This window comes from Equus asinus, chromosome 11 (genome assembly GCF_041296235.1).
Source record: "Equus asinus isolate D_3611 breed Donkey chromosome 11, EquAss-T2T_v2, whole genome shotgun sequence".
Taxonomy (NCBI): Eukaryota; Metazoa; Chordata; class Mammalia; order Perissodactyla; family Equidae; genus Equus; species Equus asinus.
This window is the reverse complement of record NC_091800.1, coordinates 47,482,037-47,506,545: the sequence shown is the minus strand read 5'-3', so window position 1 is coordinate 47,506,545 and position 24,509 is coordinate 47,482,037.

The window sequence follows — 24,509 nt, the reverse complement described above, 5'->3', positions numbered from 1 at the left end:
TAAAGTTGGTTTATTTTATTTACAGGTTTTTTTTTCAGTAATAATATTCTCACAGTACACTAATGCTCAGATGTCCTAAAAATGTGTTATTTGCTTTTGGTTTAGAAACTAAATTGGAGTAGTGAAAAATACCCATAGTGTCTGTCTCTCTTATTTTAAATGTACTGGCTCTGGCTTTTTAATGTGACACAGATTTCAGAACAAGCATAAAGGTAGACAATAATTATTAATTTTATTCTCCTCTTCCAGCTCAGAAGGTAGTTACCTAAATGCTGCAGTAAATTTAGAGAGAAGAATATTACCACTGTGAACCATATTCGTCCTCTAATTTCCTGAACTAGGCTTATTGCCCAATGAACAAGTAAACACAAAAGCAGCTATGGAGCACACATAGTGAACACTGTAGTGAAAGGTGGAACTGGTCATCCATTGGCTCTTCTTCAAACCCAGATTCTGGCTCATGAAGTCAAGCACTTGAAGATGTAATTAATTTGGGGGATATGCAATTCATGAAGAGTGTCATATGGAGGGAAGGTTACAACCAAATTCTAGAGTATAGTCCATGGTTAGAGCTCTGTGAGATGTTACTGGGTGATATGAAGGGGAAAAAGTTCTTCAGGCACAAAAAATTTTGGGAATCATAGGTTAAAAAGAGTTAAATAGGTTTACCTAGTTCAGAATTTCTTAGATCCGTGAATATAATAGTGTGCATTGTGAACCACTAAAACTAGGGATATACTGTGTAGTTAATGGGTTCTGCACCCAATTCTGATGTGATGGAGTAGGGGTTTTCCTCACACCTACCTAGAGATAGTAACAGATTCCACAGGCTAAGGGCTCAGTCCCGCAAGACAGCCCTCCACTTCAGATGCCAATCTGAAGCCGGGGTTACTTGTGCTTCTGACCAACAGGGTACAAACTGGACATTCTAATGACCCCCTCCAACTCAGGATGCCAATCACAAGTTCGGGTTTTTATCTGTAGTTCTAACTGACTGCTTATAAATCAGAGATTTCCACCATCCTTTCCTTAGATTCTGTTAATTTGATAGAGCTGCTCACAGAACTCAGAGAAACATTTTACTTACCAGATTACTGGTTTATTATAAAAGGATATCACTCAGGAACAGCCAGATGGAAGAGATGCAGAGGGAAGGGAAGGGCACAGAGCTTCCACGCTCTCTGAGCATGCCACTCTCAACCAACAGAGAACAGGGGTGGCTATGCTACATTAAACAAAGTAGACTTGAAGTCAAAAACTGTTACAAGACACAAAGAATGACATTATATAACGATAAAAGGGTCAATTCATCAAGAATATGTAACAAATATAAGCATGTACGCACCAAACATCAGAGCTCCAAAACATATGAAGCAATCAGTAATAGAACTCCACCTATTCACCAACCTGGAAGCTCTCCGAACCCTCTTCTTTTGGGTTTTTATAGAAGCTTCCTTACAGAGGCATGATTGATTAAATCACTGGCATTTGGTAATTGATTCAACCTTCAGCCCCTCTATGCTGCCTGATTTCAGGAGGTGGGACTGAAAGTTCCAACTCTCTATTCATAGTTAATTCCCCTGGCAAACAGCTCCCATCCTCAAGTGCTTTCCAAAAGTCACCTCATTAACATAAAGCCAGTTGTAGTGATAAGGGGCTTATTATGAATAACAAGACACCCATTTCACCTTTAAGCCTCTGAAGTGATTCAGGAGCTGAGAACAAGAGACCAAATATTATAACAAAAGATGCTCCCATTTCTCTTATGAATGACCAAATATGTATTTTGTTTATTTCTTATAAATCACAGTATTGCAGTCTACCACCTGGTCTTCAAAGTTACACTTGGCATAGCATTTATAGAAGAGATGTAGCAATAGTATTGTCTGTACAAATATGCCCAACATTAGGAGAAACCAGTGTGGGGTAGGGAAAGTTAAACAACTCACTTGCCCTATAAAGCCATTACAAACATTTTTATATTCTTGTACTACTTTGATTATTCTTTCTCCCCCTTCATCTACTGCTACTTATAGTAGATGTAGCCTGAACAACAGGAGAAAAAAAAAATCCTGGCACATTATTAGAGTTCCATTCAGTCATTAACGGTTGGTCCAGTTTATCGACATACTTTATGAGCAGACCTTCTCTCAGAGGGATGTCATTTGGGTTTGCAGGCTGCCATTCAACCTTGTCAGGTACCAAAATCAGGAGTGGTCTCAGCAACATATGGCTTCACTTTTTCAGCATCTGGTATAATTGAGCTAAGAGTCATATCATCTCTTGCTCTGAGGCTCTTTTGAGGTGTTAATGTAATATTGGATTTCCCTCATTACAGAACCCATTTATTCATTCCTTTACCCACAGCTACTATTTTTCCTTCTCTCCATTTATACTCAAATTTTTCCACCTTTGGAAAGGATATTCCGTTCACCACTTTGCTTGTCTAGATTGCAGGCAGCAACACTAGTCTAACAAGTGCCTCCCCCTTCAGTCCACTTCTATTCAGACAGGGTAAGCTTATACAGGTGCAGAACTAGTGGGATATCCTCTCTGTTAATCCCACTTTTGTGAGATGGAGTAAAGGCACATCCTGCCCCATCAGGCCCTTAGAAATTCTGACATAAAGGTTAAAAACACAGTTACAGTTTCTTGCTTAGGAATCATCCTTGCTTCCAACTCTTTTAGTTGCAGCCCTTAAATGCAGTCCACCTTAAGTGAGCACACAGAGGTATCTGCTTGCTGATTCCAATCACCTTCTGAACCTGAAAGGGGATTCTTCTGATGGGCATCAACATGTCCTACTTTCATGCATCCCTTAAATTCTCAGTGATTCCAATAGGGTTGTGTCCATATGGGCATCCCTTTAACAGGTCAGGTTTCCAATGCCCTCCTGCCTGATCATATGACCAGGCTACTGGCCACTGCCTATGAGTCAGTAAGAACCCAAACATAGGAGATTTTGTCACTGTTCAATTCTTCCCTCACTGCTAGGAAAGCAGCACACAGTTCAACCCACTGAGCTGAATTGTTTTTACATTCTTCAGAGTCATGGCCTTCCAAATAGAATGTTGTTCATTCACCTTGGAACTACCCTCCACAAGCCAAGAAGCTGTTTGTTAGTCAGTTGACAGCAGTTTATAGGCCACTGTCGACGTGCAATAGAATCCAGCAACTCCTCACATAGTTCCAGAGTCAGGCTTAGGGGAAAATAGGCTGCCTGCTCTTGCGTTGCTCTTTCTTGCATTCCCCAGGCCTCATGATCCTGTATAAATCATTTGTGCATTATTTTGGAAGTCATTTGGGCACTGCTATTCTCATTAGAGTGTTTTTCTGATGTCATCCTAGACATTATAGCTATTTCAGATTTTAAGATCACTTTATGTCTTTCAGTCATTAGGAGTAGCCTCAAATAATAATGTCCCATAGCAAGGTGGTAAATGCCCCTCAAAGGCAAATTGTCTAGTCCAAAGTTCCAGGAGTCTACACTCCACATAGGACTATCACACAAAGAGTTTGTCCCCACCAGCTCTCCAGCTGCTATTCTCCACTGTGTGGACCCAGGCAGCCTTACTGGTTCCCGTTTAGCATGTCCGATTAATAGTCCCCGAAGGGTAGATTTACATGCCCTCTGTTTTACAGTGTTAGATAGGAGAAACTTCCCTAGTGAGATACGATGTCTATCACCATAACACAAACAGGTAAGAGATGCAACCACTTCACAAAAGCCTGTTCAAACATCCAATTTGCCTACACACTTCTGCCTTAATCCCAACAATTCTTACTCTTACATCAACTCTTCTGTTTCCTAACTGTAGCCTGTATTAGGACTTCATCCACAGATTTTGGTTTTATAACACTTTAGGGGAAGTATTCCCCAAAAAAACATAATATTCAACACCAGAAAACGTTTGAGTAAATGAGACACAGCTTCTTGACATAAAGCTTGTTTAAACATTTCAACTTTCATAATCTTATCAATCCTTACATTTTTACATTCTCTCAATCTAATTGTAGCCCTAGTCAGGACTTCACCAGTGGATTTTGATGCTACAGTTTGTGGGACTCCTGTATCAAGGAGTCTTGGCAACTTCTCTTATCCACTCCCTGACCAATTTACCCACTCTTGTGCCAAAGGCTTTGGGTCCCCAGCAAGGAATTGAATGAAGGAACCCTGGCCATTTTGTCAATCTTTACCTTGATTAATCAGACTAACCACTACCCTAACCAATTGATTGCTGGTTAGGTTTCTCATAGTAATCTCTAATTTTCAACTTTTTAAATTTCTCCAAATTTGGGTTGTTAAAACCACAGGACCAAAATAGTGTCACTTGTGCTAAAGCACATGATTATCAAACCTAGATTTAATACCTGATCTAATTGCAGTTTCAAGCTCTCCCAGAAGTGTAATATTATTAACCAGGCTGGAATTTTCTGTTCAAGCACCATTAAGGTTATTGACTTGTGGGCCTTCTCCATTCATCCAGGAGAAGAGGGATTTGGCATGATAAAGACCACTTCCTTTCTCTTCCCCGAAGAGGAATGGTCTGGCCTAAAAATAATCCTTTCTTTTGTTTTGCTAATAGCTCCCTTGCCTCATCCTTCTTCCTATAAAAATCTTCCATTTTATACTAGCCCTCCAAGTGCCCTTCTACTTTCTAGATGAGATGCTGCCTGATTCATGAATCACTCAATAAAGCCAATTAGATCTTCAAATTTACTCAGTTGAATTTTTTTTAATTGATATTCATCATAGTTTACATGATTGTGAAATTTCAGTTGTACTTTATTTCTTGCCTGTCACCACATATGTGCTCCCCTTCACCCCCGTGCCCAACCTCCACACCCCTTCCCCTGGTAACCGCTGAACTATTTTCTTTGTCTACGTGTTTGTTTATATTCTGCATATAAGTGAAACCATACAGTGTTTGCCTTTCTCAGTCTGGTTTATTTCATTTAGTATAATACCCTCCAGGTCCACCCATGTTGTTGCAAATGGGATGATTTTTATCTTTTTTATGGCTGAGTAGTATTCCATTGTATATATATACCACATCTTCTTTATCCAATCATTGGTCAATGGGCACTTGGATTGTTTCCATGTCTTGGCTACTTTCAATAGTGCTGCAATGAACATAGGGGTACATACATATTACTTTGGATTGTTGATTTCAAGTTTTTTGGGTAGGTACCCAGTAATGGGATAGCTGGGTCTTATGGTATTTCTATTTTTAGGTTTTTGAGGAATCTCCATACTGTTTCCATAGTGGCTGCACCAGTTTGCACTCCCACTAGCAGTGTATGAGGGTTCCCTTCTCTCCACATCCTCTCCAACATTTGTTGGTTTTGGTCTTGGAAATTATAGCCAATCTGACTGGTGTAAGGTGATATCTCATTGTAGTTTTGATTTGCATTTCCCTAATGATTAGTGATGTTGAGCATCTTTTCATGTGCCTGTTGGCCATCTGTATATCGTACTTTGAAAAATATCTGTTCATATCCTCTGCTGATTTTTTGATCAGGTTGTTTGTTTTTCTTTTTTGTGTTGTGTGAGTTCTTTACATACTTTGGATATCAACCCTTCATCTGATAAATGATTTGTAAATATTTTCTCTCAGTTGGTGGGTTGTCCTTACATTTTGTTGATGGTTTCCTTTGCTTTGTAGAAGCTTTTTAGTCTGATGTAGTCCCATTTGTTAACTTTTTCTTTTGTTTCCCTTACTCAAGTAAACATGGTATTTTAAAATATGTGGCTAAGACCAATGTTAAACATTGTACTGCCTATATTTTCCTCTAGGATTTTTTTTGGTTTCATTTCTTACATTCAAATCCTTAATACATTTGGAGTTAATTTTTGTGTATGGTGCAAGATAATAGTCTACTTTCATTCTTTTGCATGTAGCTGTCCAGTTTTCCCAATACTATTTATTGAAGAGACTCTCCTTTCTCTATTGTATGTTCTTGGCTCCTTTGTCAAAGATTAACTGTCCGTAAATGTGTGGTTTTATTTCTGGGCTTTCAGTTCTGATCCATTGATCTGTTTCTCTGTTTTTGTGCCAGTACCATGCTGTTTTGATGACTATAGCTTTGTAGTATGTTTTGAAGGCAGGGATTGTGATGCCTCCAGCTTTGTTCTTTTTTCTCAGGATTACATTGGCTGTTCAGGGTCTTTTGTTGTTCCATATAAATATTTGGATTCTTTGTTCCATTTCTGTGAAGAATGTCATTGGGATTGCACTGAATCTGTAGATTGCTTTAGGTAGTACGGACATTTTGACTGTTTATTCTTCCGACCCATGAACGTGGAATATCTTTGCATTTCTTTATGTCTTCCTCACTTTATTTCAGCAATGACTTATAGTTTTCACTGTATAGGTCTTTCACCTCTTTGGATAAGTTTATTCCTAGGTATTTTACTCTTTTTGTTGCAATTGTAAATGGGATTGCATTCTTGATTTCTTTTTCTGCTAGTTCATTTTAGTTATAGGAATGCAATTGACTTTTTAAAATTGATTTTGTACCCTGCAACTTTGCTGTAGTTGTTCTTTATTTTCAGCAGTTTTCTGGTGGATTCTTTAGGGTTTTCTATATATAGAATCATAGCATCTGCAAATAGCAAAAGTTTCACTTTTTCCTTTCCAATTTGGATTCCTTTTATTTCTTTTTCTTGCATAATTGCTCTGGCCAATACCTCCAGAACTATGTTGAATAGGAGTGGCGAGAGTGGGCACCCTTATCTTGTTTCTGTTCTTAGAGGGATAGCTTTCAGTTTTTCACCATTAAGTATGATGTTGGATGTGGGTTTGTCATATATGGCCTTTATGATGTTGAGGTACTTTCCTTCAATACCCATTTTATTGAGAGTTTTTATCATAAATGGATGTTAGATCTTTTCAAATGCTTTCTCTGCATCTATTGAGATGATTATGTGATTTTTATTCCTCATTTTGTTAATGTGGTATATCACATTGATTGATTTGTGGATGTTGAACCATCCCTGCATCCCTGGAATGAATCCGACTTGATCATGGTGTATGATCTTTTAATGTATTGCTGTATTTGACTTGCCAATATTTTGTTGAGGATTTTTGCTTTTAAGTTCATCAGTGATATTGGCCTGCAGTTTTCCCTTCTTTGTGTTGTCCTTCTCTGGTTTTGGTACCAGGATAATGTTGGCCTCATAGAATGCATTAGGAAGTGTTCCATCTTCTTCAATTTTTTGGAATAGTTTGAGAAGAATAGGTACTAAATTTTCTTTGAATGTTTGGTAAATTTTCCAGAGAAGCCATCTGGTACTGGACTTTTGTTTTGGGGGAGGTTTTTGATTACCGTTTCAATATCTGTACTTGTGATTGGTCTGTTCAGATTCTCTGTTTCTTCTTGATTCAGTTTTGGGAGTTTGTATGAGCATAGGAATTCATCCATTTCTTCTAGGTTATCAAATTTGTGGGCGTATAGTTTTTCATAGTATTCTCTTATAATCCTTTGTATTTCTGCAGTATCTGTTGTAATTTCTCGTATTTCATTTATAATTGTATTTATTTGAGCCTTCTCTCTTTTTTTCTTGGTGAGTCTGGCTAAGGGTTTCTCAATTTTGTTTGTCTTGTCAAAGAACCAGCCCTTAGTTTCATTGTTCATTTTTACTGTTTTTTTAGTTTCTATTTCATTTATTTCTGCTCTGATTTTTATTATTTCCCTCCTTCCACTTACTTTGGGCTTTGGCTGTTCTTCTTTTTCTAGATCTGTTAGGTGCATTTTAAGATTACTTATTGAGGTGGGCCTGTATTGCTATGTATTTCCCTCTTATGACTGCTTTTGCTACATCTCATAAGAGTCGGTATGTTGTATGTTTTCACTTTCCTTTGTCTCCAGGTATTTTTTAATTTCCTCTTTGATTTCTTCAATGATCCAGTGGTTGTTCAATAGCATGTTGTTTAGTCTCCACATATTTATGACTTTCCCAGTTTTGTTTTGTGATTGATTTCTAGCTTAATAGCATTGTGGTCAGAAGGGATGGTTGGGATTATTTCTATCTTCTTGAATTTATCGAGGCTTGCTTTGCTACCCAACATATCATCTATCTTTGACAATGTTCCACAGGCACTTGAGAAGAATGTATATTCTGCTGTTTTGGGATGGAATGCTCTATATATGTCTATTATTACCATATGGACAAGTGTTTCATATAAACCTACTATTTCCTTGTTGATGTTTTGTCCAGATGATCTGCCCATTGAAGTAAGTGAGGTGTTGAGGTCCCCTACTATTATTGTGTTGCTGTTAATTTCTCCCTTTAGGTCTGTTAATAATTGCTTCATGCACTTTGGTACCACTGTGTTAGGTGCATATATATTAATAAGTAAGCGTTATGTCTTCTTGGTAGAATGTCCCTTTTATCATTAAATACTGACCCTCTTTGTCTCTCATTGTCATTTTTAACATGAAGTCTGCTTTGTCTGATAAAAGTATGGCAACATCTGCTTTCTTTTGTTGGCCATTAGCTTGGAGTATGTCTTCCATGCCTTTACTCTAAGCTTATGTTTGTCTTTGGAGCTGAGGTGCATTTCCTGGAGGTAGAATATTGTTGGGTCCCGTTTTTTAATCCATCCAGCTACTCTGTGTTTTCTGATTGGAGTGTTTAGTCCATTTACATTTAGAGAGATTATTGTTATATGAGGGCTTAATGCTGCCATTTTATCTCTTGTTTTCTGGTTGTTCCATGTTTCCACTATTTCTTTTCCTTTGTATTTCTCATTTTTTTTTTTTTTAAAGATGGGCACCTGAGCTAACAACTGTTGCCAATCTTCTTGTTTTTTCTGTTTTTTTTTCTCCCCAAATTCCCCAGTACCTAGTTGCATATTTTAGTTGTGGGTCTTTCTAGTTGTGGCATGTGGGATGCTGCCTCAACCTGGCCTAATGAGCGGTGCCATGTCCACGCCCAGGATCCAAACCAGTGAAACCCTGGGCTGCTGAAGCAGAGCACACAAACTTCACCTCTTGGCCACGGGGCCAGCCCCTCTTGCTTTGTACTTATGACTGCCATTTAATTTTGTTAGTTTTCTGAGAGGGATTCCTTAGTTCTCTCTTTTCATGAATTGTGGTTCTGCTCTGATTTTTTGTTTAGGGGTTACCGTGAGGATTGTTTTAAAGATGTTGGAGATGCAATAGTCCATTTCCTTATAACCTCTTATCTCCATTAACCTAAGCTGGTTCCTTCCCTCACCTCTCTCCTTCTGAGTAATTGCTGTTACACATTGTTCTGTTTTTAATTTTGTGAGTTTGTGGCTAAGTTGAAGTGTTTATCATTATTTTTGATGCTTTCTTTCCCTTTCTCTTTTAGTTTGTAATTGAGTTTTTGCCTCCCTGTTCTAGTAGAGAGCTGCAGGTTTTTGATCATGTCTGTCTATTTATCTCCTTGCTCAGAGCTTTGTCAGCTTTTGACTTTTTGTTGCTGGTGTGAGGGCATCTTTAATTATTTCTTGTAGCGGAGGTCTAGTGGCAATGTACTCTCTCAGCTTTTGTTTATCTGGGAAAGCTTTTCTTTCTCCATCCTATCTGAAGGAAAGTTTCACTGGATAGAGTATTCTTGGCTGAAAGTTTTTGTCTTTCAGTATTTTGAATATATCATTCCATTCTCTCCTAGCCTGTAGGCTTTCTATCAAGGAATCTGCTGAAAGCCTGATAGGATTTCCTTTGTAGGTTATTTTCCTCTGCCTTGCTGTTCCTAATATTCTTTCTTTATCCCAAACTTTTGCCATTTTTACCATTATATGCCATGGAGAGGATCTTTTAGCATTGATAAAGTTGGACATTTGCTTAGCTTCGCTTATCTGTAAATCTGAAATCATCCCCATGTTTGGGAAGTTCTCAGCAATTATTTCTTTGAACAAGCTCTCTGCTCCTTTCTCCCTCTGGGATACCTATAATCCTTATGTTGCTTTTCCTAATTGAGTTGGATATTTCTCAAATAATTCCTTCATTTTTTCAAAATCTTAGTTCTGTCTCTTTTTCCACCTGTAGAATTTCTACATCTTTATCCTCAAGCAGACTAAATATTTTCTCCACAAGATCAATTCTATTTCTTAATGATTCTAGATTATTATTTGTTTCATTAATTGTGTTTTTCATATCCAGAATTTCTGCTTGATTTTTTTTTTTTAGAGTTTCAATCTCTTTGGGGAGATTTTATTTATCATTTTATTGCTGAGCTCCTTGATTTGTCTTTCTGTGTTTTCTTCTAAGTCATTGAGTTTCCTTATGATGGCTATTTTGAATTCTCTGTCATTTAGGTTGTATGTATCTGCGTCTTCAGTGTTGGTTTCTGGAGAATTGTCATTTTCCTTCTGGTCTGAATTGTTGCTGCAGTTTCTCATGGTGTTTGATGAACTAATGTTTTGTTGAGGCATTTGTGGTATTCTTAGGATGCAGATTCCCCCTGTTACTGCTAGTGGGGAGCAGGAGCAGTGTTTCTGGCCCCACCCTGTCTGCTGGAAGCTGTGGGGGTATTATGGGTGCTTGCTCCAGCCTGGGATGCATTTAGGCACTTGTGTGGACTGTCTCTGTCCAGCGGGGCATCCTTGCTAGGCTAGGGTGACTCTTTGGCACCTCAGGGATGCTATGAGCTCCCCCTCCCTACCAGAATGTGATCATCAGTGAGCTCAAAGCTGCCACTCCTATTCCCGCAGCTGCCTGGACCCATCCCTCTTTGGGAGCACAGCTGAACTGTGAGCGTTCATGCGTGCCTAGGAAGTGTTTGCCCCAACGTGGAAATCTGCTGGGGTCCCTGTTTACAATTCACAGTCCATGGGCCACTGTGTTTGGCAGGTGGGGCTTCCTTGCTCGGACCTGAGCTGTGGCTGTTCCTTTATGGCACAGGGGTACAGTGGGCTCCCTCTCTCTACCGGGAGAGAGACCAGAATGGAGGGCTAAAGGTTACCATCTCCTCCTCTTACGGTCACCTCACTGCATATTCCCACTTTCTAGATGCTTGCAACAGGCTGGAAAGCATCTATGTGCATGCACAGGGCTACCAGGGGGAGAGCAGGGCATGCTTGCCTATCTCTGCCACTTCCCAGGGTGCTAGTCCACCCACCCTCAGATGTACAGCTGCATGTGTCTCTCAGGTGTCCTGTTGTGCTGTGTGGGCTTCCTGTGTTGGTCAGTGAATGTCCATTTAGTTGTAGTTCAAAAGAGGGAGAGATGAAGGTAATGGGTCACTCTGCCATGTTGCTGATGTCAACTCCTGAATTTTGTTTTTTAACAGGTATAAATCAAACTTGTTTGGGGCTCTCTTAATGTTGGAGGACCAACAGGAGATCCTTTTGCCCCCGCCAAGATTAGGTAGTGCTGTCTTGAAAACTTTGTTTTTAGAACATGAATGTCTGTTCTATTTACCCCATTTCTTAACAACTATCTAAAGATTTCTAACCTGCTGCGATGAGTCCCATGGTTCTTCCATTTCTGCTTCTTCTTTGTTTTGCTCCTATCAATATTTGTTTTATTCACATTGTTTTCAAATAACCTTTTAAAAATTTCCACCTAGTTGGGAAGAATGTCGTGGTAACTGGCTTATTCATTGAGTGAATCTTGATGGTGATCCTGGTCATCATAAAGCAAGTCCCACATGGCTTGCATATGAAGATATGAACTGCTATATCTGGGGAATTCTGTTTGGCATATAGAGGAAGATGGGCATTCCCCATTCTCAGGGTAAACAGAACCTACAGTGGTTTTTACCCAGTCCACCAGGCTGGCTGGATAGCACAGCCATTGGAGATTGTTCCATAGAAAGTGTGGGTCCTGTATCAACCCAAACATGCTCTTTGATTCTGCAGCATTCAAAATCAAAGACACGGCTCCTAAATTAGATACATTCATAATCCATTTTAGTAAAGGTTCCTCAGGAAGTTGATCATATCAATCTACAAATAAAACAATTGCTTCACACTATACCCCTTGGTTTTAATTGTTTCCTAGTTTTGCCCTTCCCTCACACTGACTAACATCTTGATGACCAGTTTCTAATAAAAGGATATAACTCATGTCAAAAAAAAAATCTAGAGCTAGCTCTGATGTCCTAGTGGTTGAAGTTCGGCACGCTCCACTTCAGTGGCCCAGGTTCAACTCCCAGGAGTGGAACCATGCCACCTGTCTGTTGGTAGTCATGCTATGTTGGCAGCTCACATAGAAGAACTAGAAGGACTTACAACTAGAATATACAACTATGGAGTAGAGCTTTGGGGAGGAAAAACAAAAAGAGAGAGAGGAAGATTGTCAACAGATATTAGCTCAGGGTGAACCTTTCCCAGCAAAAATACTTGATCTCAAGGCCTTCCCAGTGGCATAGTGGTTAAGTTCATGCACTCCACTTTGCTGGCTGGGGTTCATAGGTTCGGATACCGGGCATGGACCTAGCACTGCTCATCAAGCCACACTGTGGTGAAATCCTACATAAAATAGAGGGATATTGGCACAGATGATAGCTCAGGACCAATCTTCCTCACTAAGAAAAAGAAAAAAATACTTGATCAATATTTTTGAAAAATTTTTTAGGTATACTTTTTAAATAATTTCCTCAAATCTTTTGGTAATCTGGAATCTTAAAGTTTTTCTAAGTTAAATGATGAGTTAAGTTAAATTCATTGAATATTCAGATCATTTCCAAATAAGATAAAATACTGAAACATCAGTTACTAAACATAGGTTTATCCACTTTTTGCTTCCTTTTACAAAAGATTAAAGATATTTGCGTCTATTAGTAAACATGTTTTATGCCATACTGAGAAATATTCTATGACAGAGCACATGTTTCTAGAAAGTATTTACAAATCTGCCAATCCACAGAATGCTAAGGTAAGACAGTTCATAATTGCTTACTTCTTAATTTTCACTAAAAATCAAAAGTTTCTAAGGGTTAAAAATTCTAATATAGGCAATTAAAACTACTAGAAGTAATAAGAGTAAAAGAGCTTATATGCAGTCAAGACTAAGATTGATGGGGCCAGCTCCGTGGCCGAGTGGTTAAGTTCGTGCGCTCTGCTGTGGCGGCCCAGGGTTCAGATCCTGGGCGCGGACATGGCACCACTCGTCAGGCCACATTGAGGCAGCATCCCACATTCCACAACTAGAAGGACCTGCAACTAAGATATACAACTATGTACCGGGGTGGGGGGGGGGGCAGGGTTTGGGAAATAAAGCAGAAAAAAAAAACAGATTGGCAACAGTTGTTAGCCCAGGTGCCAATCCTTAAAAACAAAAAAAAAAGGAAGATTGGCAACAGTTGTTAGCCCAGTGCCAATCTTTTAAAAAATATATATATAAAAAAAGAGTAAGATTGAAATGAATTTAATTAAATGAATGAGTTTTAATATCAAAAGTAAGCTGGTGCAAAAACTAAAATTTGGTTTCTCTGTTAAAAGGAGAAAGCTTTCTTAGTCTATTGGTCTGCTTTTGATAAGAGATTGTAAAATCTCTTTTTGTTTTACTTTTTAAGCAATCTGCCTAGAAAGCAAAGAATTTGTCAGGCAAAATAGTCACCTATGTTCCATGTTGCCTTTATCAGGGCTCTGATTACTTAACAAAACTGAATCTTACTTAGACCTATTTAACTTTCTGTATGTTCCTGTGAAGTCTTTAATTGTCACCATGTGTAAATGAATAACTAAGAATTGTTGGATTGTGACCTATGATCCCATTCGACCAAGAATTTTAAAACCTTTGATATTTTTGACAAACTTCCTCACATAAAATTCTGAATGAAGTCTTTTTGACCTTAACTAACTTTTGGATTTTCTAGAGGGTTCCTTGAACATCTTGAAAGATTTGTTCTTTCTCCTTAAAAAAGCGAAGATGTTAAATTAATTAGGCTTATTTGATATGCTAAAATACATGGAAAGCATTGTCAAATCAGACATAATACTAAGTTTTCTTTACGTTGTGTTTATATAGGTATATGTCATAAGTGTTCTAGAAATTGTGTGAAAATTCCTGGAAATCTAATATGTCCTGGCATAAAGTTATCAGTCACAATTCTACTCATTATCTTAGAATGTTGTATATTACAGAAATAACCAAATTTCCATGTCAATTCCATAATAACAAAATCTCATGTAATCTTTAACCATTGCTATTCTTTAAGTGTTTTGTCATCTACAGACAGTCATTATTTTACTTTGATGCTTTTGCAAAAGGGTCTTGCAAAAGTATTTCATCTTCAAAGAAATTCAAGGAAAGGATTCTGACAAATATTCTAGAATACAGGTTTCTGATAACTTTCAGATCACATCATTGAACTGGGTAAGAATTTACAAAACTCTAAGGAAAAACTGGATTCATAAAACTGCTAACAAAAGACCAAGATCAACAAGTATTCATTAGATGGGCCAGAATGAACTGAAGAAGATGATTACAATCTTCACAGCTTCTGGCTTGAAACACTGCTTTGCTTTTCCAGATTTAGGGAAACTGTTTCTCTTAAGTTATCAACAATTTGGTAAGATATACCTTTGTGCACAAAGATGAAACATTCACTTTTTCTCCCTATCTGATCTCTCCAGAATTTGGAAACTCTTGAGTAGTCTTTTCAATGCAATATAGTAAGTTATTTGCATCAGTTCAATAAGAATCTGTTCTCCTTATAATACTGTGCAATTAGAAACATGGGCTATATCACCAAGGCTTTGCTGGAATATCATATTTGAGAGAAGTATTCATAGACTCAGATATGACCAGACAGCTTTAAGGAACTGATTGAACTTTGGCTTGGTTTCCTGGCCTCGAGAGGCTTTTATGGGTTCAATGTGAGATTCCTTATAAAAAGTTCCAGCTAAGTAGTCTTAAAAAAACTTATATGGCCAATCACTATTCTTGTTTCACTTATGTAAATAACCAGGCCAAGTCTGATGCAAACAAATTAGTCTTACTGTGATTATCCTTGGAAAAAAGAAATGAGGATAATGGTAGAGAGAAAAATTATGTTTTCACCTTTGTCTGTATTAAATTCTAATCTTGTTAATTGTCTTTGAGATTTTTTTATATACCTATAAACTGGACTGGATCCTGAATTCTTCTAGTTTCCTCAAATATCTGACTACAACACTCCACACTAACATTTCCAGTTTTCCTCCACCTTTCTGATTTGTAATCACTAAGAACAAGGACTGTCCTTGAATCTCCTTTGAAGAGACTACACCAAGTCCTCCTCACTATCAAGATGGCAGCCAAACTTCAGGGACTTCAACTTTGGGCACATATCTCACAGCTGAAGAAGGCTCTAGCTGGCATCTGGTCCTGTGCAGAAGCTGGAGACCTCCAAATAAAATTGACGAGGAAGAAAGGTAGGTGACATTGATGTAGACTGCTTCCTCCCAAGACGCTGGATCAACTTTATACTTTAACTAAATATGAAACCCTTTCTTAATCCCCTTTTTCCTTATATTCTGGCATTGGCCTGGAAAGATGATGCCATCGTCCATATTTTGCAAACCACTGCTAAGGGGGGTAGCCTTTGTCTTTCAGATTACTGGATTGTCATCAAAAACTCCTATCTGTCCATTAACAGTACCACCTTGATGGGAATGGTTTGTGCCCCAACAGACTTTATCTCTGTCAGTGGTGGTTATCATTTTCCTTGGGACCTTGAATGCCTAGATGTTTGGCACATAACTGGTCAATGCCTCTTAGGTTATCTAACTGTTCCCCTCACAGTTCACAAACAAACTGGGACACCTAATTGGTCAACTCCCCTGAATCTCCATCATCAAATTAGAAAGGACCTACTAGGAGGCATTCATGACTCAGAATTCGCTTTCTTTGGTAGGGTCATAGTTCCCTGATTAGGAGTAAATGTAATTGATAATATGATCAGAAACCTCTCCTTAACCCTTGAAGATATTACAGAATCCATTGCTAAGACAATAGCTTCCCAACAAAGACCCTTAGACTCTCTGGCCAAAGTTGTTCTTGATAATGGGATAGTCCTTGATTATCTTCTAGCTGAGCACAGAAGCGTCTGTGCTATGGCCAACACCACCTACTGCACTTAGATTAACACTTCCATGGAAGTTGAAACTCAGTTACATACAATTATTGAAAATGCCCCTTGGCTGCAAAAGTGATTCCTTTGGTGGGATTTTGCTTTGATTTATTTGATTTTGATTGATTTGGGTCTTGGAGACTATGGTTTCAAACTGCACTCCAGACATTGGGAATTATTCTGCTTATTATAATCATCATAATCTCCCTGGTGCAGTGTGTCCTTTCAAAAGCTTTAAATACGTATTTGCAGCTGCTAACCACCAAGCCAACGCTCTCTCTGAGATTGGAATGTCAGAAAAGAAGTGAAGAGAAAGACTGACTTAAGGATTGTAAACCTGGAGCCATGACCTGTGACTGTCACAGGGATTAAACAAAAAATGTCATCACCTATGGATAACACACAAAGGAACAACAAAAGCTGCAAGCAGCAGCTGACAGTGGTGCTAATGCCTTAAACATTGATCACAGCCCTCAGTTAAACTGAAAGTCTGATCAAAAGGAGAACTGTTAAGAAAGAAGCCACAGACCCAAAGTGAAGTCACCTGTGCTATGCCACATGTCAGCAAACCAAGACTTAATACCTAACCTAATTGCAATTACAACCTTTCCCAGAAATGTAGTCTTAACCGCTCAGTCTTGAATTTTCTGGTCAGCACCAATGAGGTAATCTACCATGCACACCTTTTCCATCCCCCAAAGGAAGATGAGATAATCTGCTCTTTCCTTATCTCTTCTCCCTTCTGCCGTTAAAAGCCTTCCATATTTTACAGCTCCTCAGAGCTCCTTGCTACTTGCTAGATGGGATGCTACCTGATTCATGAATTTACAACAAACCCAATTAGACCTTTAAAACTTACTTGGTTGAATTTTTGTTATTTAACACTCAGGAACAGCCAGATGGAAGAGATGCGTAGGGTAAAGTATGAGGAAAGGGCGTGGAGCTTCCATGTCCTCTCCAAGCCTACCACTTTCCCCAATCTCCACGTGTTCACCAACCTGGAGGCTCTCTGAACCCCATCCTATAGGGTTTTTATGGAGGTTTCATTCCATAGGCATGACTGATTAAATCATTAGCCACTGGTGACTGAACTCCATCTCCAGATCCTCACCCCTACCCAGAGGTCTGGAGGTGGCACTGAAAGTTCCAACCCTCTAATCACAAAATTGGCTCCACTGGCAACCAGTACCCATCTTTAGGAGTTTCCAAAAGTCATCCCATTAACCTAACAAAAGATGCTTCTATTGCTCTCACCACAGGAAATTCCAAGGGTTTTAGGAGCTCTAAGCCAGAAACCAGAACAAAGACCACATATATATTTCTTATTATACATCACAATATCATAGTGCTTTTCAAACTTCATAGAAATCTACTTTATTTGAATACATCATGGGACTTAATTTCAAAAGACTTTGCTTTTAAAAATCAATGACATATAAAAATGCTTCTCATCCTTTGTGACTGTAGAACCAAAATTAAATGGAGTCAGTTATCTTGGGGACAAAATGGAGCTAGCCAAAGCAGTTGCATTAAAAAAAAATCAAAACTTAACCTTACCTAACATGAGTTGCAGGAATTTACAGATCTTCTCAAAAATCAGCAGAAGACTTCAGCCAATCCCCAAACGCCAGGGCTGTTCATGCCATCTTTGGACTTCCTTGTTCCCCTGACTCCACTACCTTTATTCAAACAAGGAAGAGGACCACTAGGCAACCAACCAGTTGAAAAAGCCAAATAATTTCCGCTTTCACCCTCTAAAAACTCTGTAGTCTGTGAGCAACTTGAAACTCATTGCTCCCGTAGTCTTGAGTTTCCTGGCTTGCAGGTCAAAACCCTTGCAATAAACTCATCTTTCTGCTTTGTTTTATTCAGTGTACAGAGTTTGGTTCTTGACATGACAATGACATTTAAAAATGCCCCCCAAAAAAAATTAGTCTTATAGGAGATGGTCTCTGGACTTGAGTATACAGTAACTTGACAGAGGGAATAAATATTGAAACTGCCTATAAATTTAGGACTTTTGGGAGGAAAGCATTATTTTATTAATCTAAAAAATAAGGTTTCTTTTTTATAATTGAGAGTATTATCCTGTAGGATAACACTTCTCATTGACTCTAAATGACAATTAAAGCTACTTTATTTTGAGATTAAGTAATTTGAAAAGTAGAATTTGTTTTTCTTTATAAATAAAAAACATTTGAATTACTTTGAAGTAATTATTTCTAATTAAGAATTTATAAACATCCTTAAATAAATAAATAAATTTCTTCATGTACATTTTTATAGCAGTTAAAAATGTATTTCTTTTTTTCTTTTTTAAAGATTTTATTTTTCCTTTTTCTCCCACAATCCCCCTGGTACATAGTTGCATATTTTTGGTTGTGGGTCCTTCTAGTTGTGGCATGTGGGACTCTTCTTCAGCATGGCTTGATGAGCAGTGCTATGTTCATGCCCAGGATCTGAACCGGCAAAACCCTGGGCCACAGAAGCAGAGCACACGAACCTAACCACTCGGCCACAGGGCCAGCCCCTAAAAATGTGTTATTTCTATCTACAATTTTGTTTTGTTTTTGCTGAGGAAGATTAGCTCTGAGCTAACAGTGTGCCAATCTTCTTCCACTTTATATGTGGGATGCCACCACAACATTGCTGACAAGAGGTTTAGGTCCACACCTGGGATCCGAACCTGCCCCTGAAGTGGACTGCACGGAACTTAACCCCTACGCCATGGGGCTGGCCCCTCTATTTAGTTTTTACTGATTTCTCTTTGCCTTTCAGAAATCTCCCCTCATGCCACATTTTGTAAGAGGTGGGGAGTAGCAAAACTATAATTTATATCAAGCAAAATTCTCATAACATCTTTGAAGACTTTAGACTTTTAAAACATGGTTTATCTTTGAAAAATCAAGTAACACTGCTGTTACTCAGAAACACTGACTGCCAGAATTAAATGTGGCAAAAAGGTTAAAAATCCATCTCATTTTATGAAGTACTTTATTTTAATCTTCCTGTTTAGGACACTAATTCGCTGAAAAAAGCTACTTTAAGCAGCAAATATGAAAAGATCAGCACCATACAGCTAATGGAGTTTTCTCTCCCATATTCCAACATTTAAATTATTCCCCTAACCACACACCTATTCAGGAAAATATGTCTATACTTACCTAACTCCTGTTACCTGCTCTCCATTCTTTGTGGTTCTTACTGTTCATTCCTACTTTTAGTTCCTTGATTCTGTTATTCAGTCTCAGTCCAGATGTTTGTTCCTTAGAAAACAATAAAAGAGAACCCTTCTTAGAGTTCCTTCTGTTCTTATTGTCTTCAGGGCCCAGCTTTCCCCCTATTTTCTATGTTGGAGGTTTACCCTGAGCATCCATCCATACCCAGGGATGTTTCTTTTATCATTAATTTTATGGCTGAGAGCAGAACCGGACAGTTGTTACCTTCCCAGCATGCATTCATGCTGCCCACTGTGGCAGCGATGCAGTGGACATGAGTTTGATCATATTCTTAGCTTTAGAGTTTGCTCTGTAAACTCATTCCACTTGTCTCCATGATTGATTTAAACCATGCCTATCTCCATTAGACAAAACAAGGCTGGAGATCTGCAGTAGGCTGAAAAATGGCCTCCCAAAGATGTCCACGGCCTAATCCTGAACCTGTGAATGTTACTTTATGTAGCAAAATGGACTTGGCATGTGTGATTAAAGTAAGGGCTCCAGGAATAGAGATTGTCCTGGATTATTCCCACAGGCCCTAACGTAATCACATGGGTCGTTATCAGAAGCAGTGAAGGAGAGTCAGAGACAGAGGCTAAAGCGATGTGATGATGAGAGCAGATGGGAGTGACACCCTCTGAAGATGGAGAAAGGGGTCACAAGTTGGGGAATACAAACAACCACTAGAAGGAGCCCCTAGAAATCGAAAAAGGCAGGGAAACAGAGTCTCTGCTCGAGCTTCCCAAAGACACCAGTCCCACGGACGCCATGACTTTAACCCAGTGAAGCTGATTTCAGACTTCTGATTTCCAGAACTGTAAGAGACTAAATTTGTAAATTCTAAGCCACTAAACGTGTGGTAATTTGTTACAGCAGCAATAGAAAACCAATATAGGATTAGGATCTAATCAATGGGCTTTTCTTGTGCAGTTGCTCACAAAAGAAATCTCATTTTTTTCTGTATGGTATATAGAACAGATGTGAAAAATGAAACTACTTTAGGCATTAACCACTGTGATCAAGGTCAGCTTGCATCTGAAACTGACAAATGTCGGAGAGTAGAACCAAAAGAATTACAGAGAAGCACCAGCATAGCGCTGATCAAAACATGCTTGAAGAGGGCTGGCCCAGTGGTGTAGTGGTTAAGTTCGCACACTTTCCTTCAGTGGCCCAGGGTTCACCAGTTCAGATCCTAGGCACAGACCCACACACTGTTCATCAAGCCGTGCTGTGGCAGCATCCCACATAGAAGAACTAGAAGGACTTACAACTACAATCTACAACTATGTACCTGGGCTTTGAGGAGAGAAAAAAAAGAGGAAGATTGGCAACAGATGTTAGCTCAGGTGTCAATCTTAAAAAACAAAAACAACAACAAGAAACAGAAGAGCGGAAATAGAGAAGCCATAGGAGAAAAAAAAAAGTATACAGTATGACCATAGTAATCAGCTAATCTTGCCTTAAAAGTATGTTTTGAGTGATGAGAGACTGAATAGACAAACGCACAATGAACAGACAGTAAACGACAACAGATCTCTCACCCACAACCTCTGTAGCAACCAATCGGGAAGCAATCAACCTCCACAGCAATCATCCCAAAACAGTCAGAATTTGGTCAATGACTGCCAGTTTCCCTATTTTTGCTCAATGATTCCAACTCAAGGCCAACCAAAGAAAGCTAAATATGCTCCCCAAACCAATCACATAAGATGTCTAGTTTTTACTTTGCCTCCCTCTAGCTTCCCTTTGCCAACAATCTCCAATCAGAACATACCTGAAACCTTCCCTTTTTCCACTAAAAACTTTTCTTGTTTTTCTGCCTGCTTCTAAATCTCTGCAAAACACAACTGATGGTGGCTGACCCCTTTGCTAGAGCAAAGTTCGAATAAGTAGCTTCTGTTTCTTTTCATGTGGGTTGTCTTCATTTATTTCCATAGCTATACAAATGAGGCTGGCAATAATCTTTCTTCAGGTTGTCCCTTATCTTAGTTATTTATGTCTAAGTAATAAGCCTCTGTGAAAAGGCATCTTCTGAATAAAATTTCATCAAATAAATGTGTCAAACAAATTTTTTTTGAAGTGTAAAGTAAATAGATGGGCGCTAAATAGTACTTCCTGTCTAGAAATGATCTTCCACTGATCCGGACTTTCCTCAATGTTTGGCCACTGGGGTTTCATTTAACTCATTCAATAATTTAAAAAAATGTATGCAGGGGCTTACCTGGTGGTGTAGTGGTTAAGTTTGCATGCTCCACTTCAGCAGTCCAGGGTTGGCAGGTTTGGATCCTCGATGTGGACCTACCTACTGCTCAAGAAGCCATGCTGTGGTGGCCACTCACATACAAAATAGAGGAAGATTGGCAACAGATCTTAGCTCAGGGATAATCTTCCTCACCAAAAAAAAAGAAAAGTATGCAGAAATTAAAACTTCCAGGAATGAGGCTAAGTACAATGGCAGAGTGATGGACAGACAGATCCTGCTCCTGACCACAGAGAGTTTATATTCCAGAGAGATAGAGAAGACACTGAATGGCATGTTTACATGATTACACATTTAATTATAATTTTAGTAAGGGCCAAGGGTAGAAATGCTGGAGGATAAAAGGATGGGGTAAAAGGGCTCTGGGCTTGACTCCAAGGACCAAGAAGGGCTTTATGAAGTAGTGGAGGAGCATCAAATCGCCCTTCCTTCCAATTAATTTCTAAAGCTTTAGGGATTAGGCATGATTCCAGGAAGGGTTTGAAACTCAATGACTATAACAGAATTCCTGTCATTCTGGCAGAATGGGGCATAAAAATAGAAATCATTTTGGCTTATTGGAAGACAAAGTTACATTTCTAACATTAGGAGAGATTTTGTACTCTGACTCAACTCTGATTCATACCTACTGTTCCTATATACCCTAAGGTGTTAAAAATGATTATGTCAGATTCATTTATTTCCCTTGTAGAAATAGCTGTATTTTTATAGGAAACTAGCCATTTCAAAACTAGTGAGTAAAGACTGCTTGAAAACCCTTTGGCTTTTGGTTCCTGCAAAATACACGGCTGACTCCTTAGTAGAGTCGTTAGGGATGCTTTTCATGATTTATCCCCAAACCTGTCTTCCCCCCCTTTCCTAGGCCTATACATCACTCTTTTGGACACCTTTAGCATTTTCAACGTGCCAGGCTTCTATTCCTTTGACATGAAACCTGTTTTCAAAACTCTGTCATTCTATTCATGTGCTTTATTCAACCTCCATTGCCTTGTTTGCGTCTCCTAGCTTGTGTGTTCACTACATACGCCCAGGCTAAGTAGGATCTCCTTTGTGAGGCTTTTCCCCTCCAACCCACCTCAAATAAACTATTCATTTGCTACTTTACTGTTATAATGTAGCACTTTGTCTTATCACTAATTTAGCATTCTGAAGTATTAAGGCAAGTATCTGGAGACGAAAACCATACACTTTAGTTGTCTTCATTAACAACATTCACTCTACTATTGTTCACATTTCTATTTGATGTTTTCTTTTACCCAAATCTGATTTATTATGAAACTAAATTAACTTAAAACAATATAATGCTGCATACAACTGAAGTGTAGTCCCAAAGATATAGATTATTATTTCAATTATATTTATGATTTTGGAAAACGATTTATTTGCAGAAGTTATTGGAGCAGTTATGAGAGGTAATTTATAGTGATTAAGAGGCCATGTTCTGAGACCAGGCTCTTTCAACTTGACTTTTAGATCTGCTACATACTAGCTGTGTGACTGAGCAAATGACTTCAACATTTTGTGTCTCCATTTCTTGATCTGTCAAATGGGAACATTTATAGTACCTGACATAGAGTGTTGTGGTAAATGGATGAAAAGAGATTAGAACAATGTCTGGCACATGGTAATCTCTCAGCAGCCTAATGATACTTTTCAAACAGTACCTCTCTACTCCAGATACTGCTCCTATTTCTATTTAGAGCTGTACTGGTTATTTCTGAATTAGTGCAAAAGGGTTGAGAAGAGTGGAGAAGCTAGCAGTGGAAGTGCGAGATTTTGAGTTTGGGAATGTTTGGATAAATTGTCTATAGTTAAGGGGAAGTTTAAATTGAAGAACGGTAAGAGGGAATATATACCTGGCTACATGGTACTGAATGTTAAGTATTTTCTGGCTTAAAGTAGTTTTGGTCAGTCAACTTGTGTCCCAGACTTGGAGACCACACTAAATTAACACAATAAAAGCTAAATAAATATATGCCATTGACATTATGAGGATACTGAGGACATAACTTATAACTTATTATTATAAATTATAACTTATATGACTTACTTTGGAAAATAAAATAGGAGGTAAACAAATAAGTAAACTCATCATACTCCTGGCATTGTGTTGATTATTTTACATGTACATGACAACACAAGAACAATCTTAGGAAATGGGTATCAATATCCTATTTTATATATAAGGAATATGAAGTTAAAAACATTTAAATCACTAGTTTAAGGTCAGATAAGAAGTGAAAGAGCCAGGATTAAAATCCTAATCAATCAAACTGTGTATATTTAATTCCTAAACAACCACATTACACGCCTGACAAAGTAGAAAATAAATAGACTAGATATACAGCAAATCCAGTTTTGCATAGGAAGGCTACATTTCCTCTCTATGAGATAAAGGCAGGCACCTTTAGTATTAACACATTAATATCGTGCTTCTATAATGTGCTGGCATTGTGATGAGTCAGACTTTAAAATATGAAAATTCTAGTCTTTGCACGTAAGAAACAGTCTTTTGAGGCTTAGACCTCAAAGAACACTTAGAGAATGCTGCTGAAAGTAAAAGAAGGCAGAAAAGTGGAGCTAAAATGGTGAAGCATACTTAACCAAGAGCACAGTTTTGCATAATCTGAATTTACCTTCATCTGCACAAGGATGAAGAGAATGTATCTCAGCTTTCAGCTTTAGGAGAGTTAGACTATTCTGAAGGAATCAGAGACCCTTATGGCTTTCCCACTTGATACTCTTTACATATGACTCACTCCCCACACCCCAAATACTTTTCCTTTTATTTCAGAGGAAAGGAAATAAAGTTAGACACTTCCCAGCGCCCGCCCCCAACCTCCTGAGCTCCTGCCTCACCCAGAACACGGAGTGAAGGAGGGACAGGGCCTGTCTCCCATAAAGCCTGTGCTTCCTCCAGCCTCCTGTCCCGTCAAAGTGGCAAGGTTAGAAAAAAATGAACTATGTTGTTCCTTTCCTGGCACCCGGAGAGGTCCAC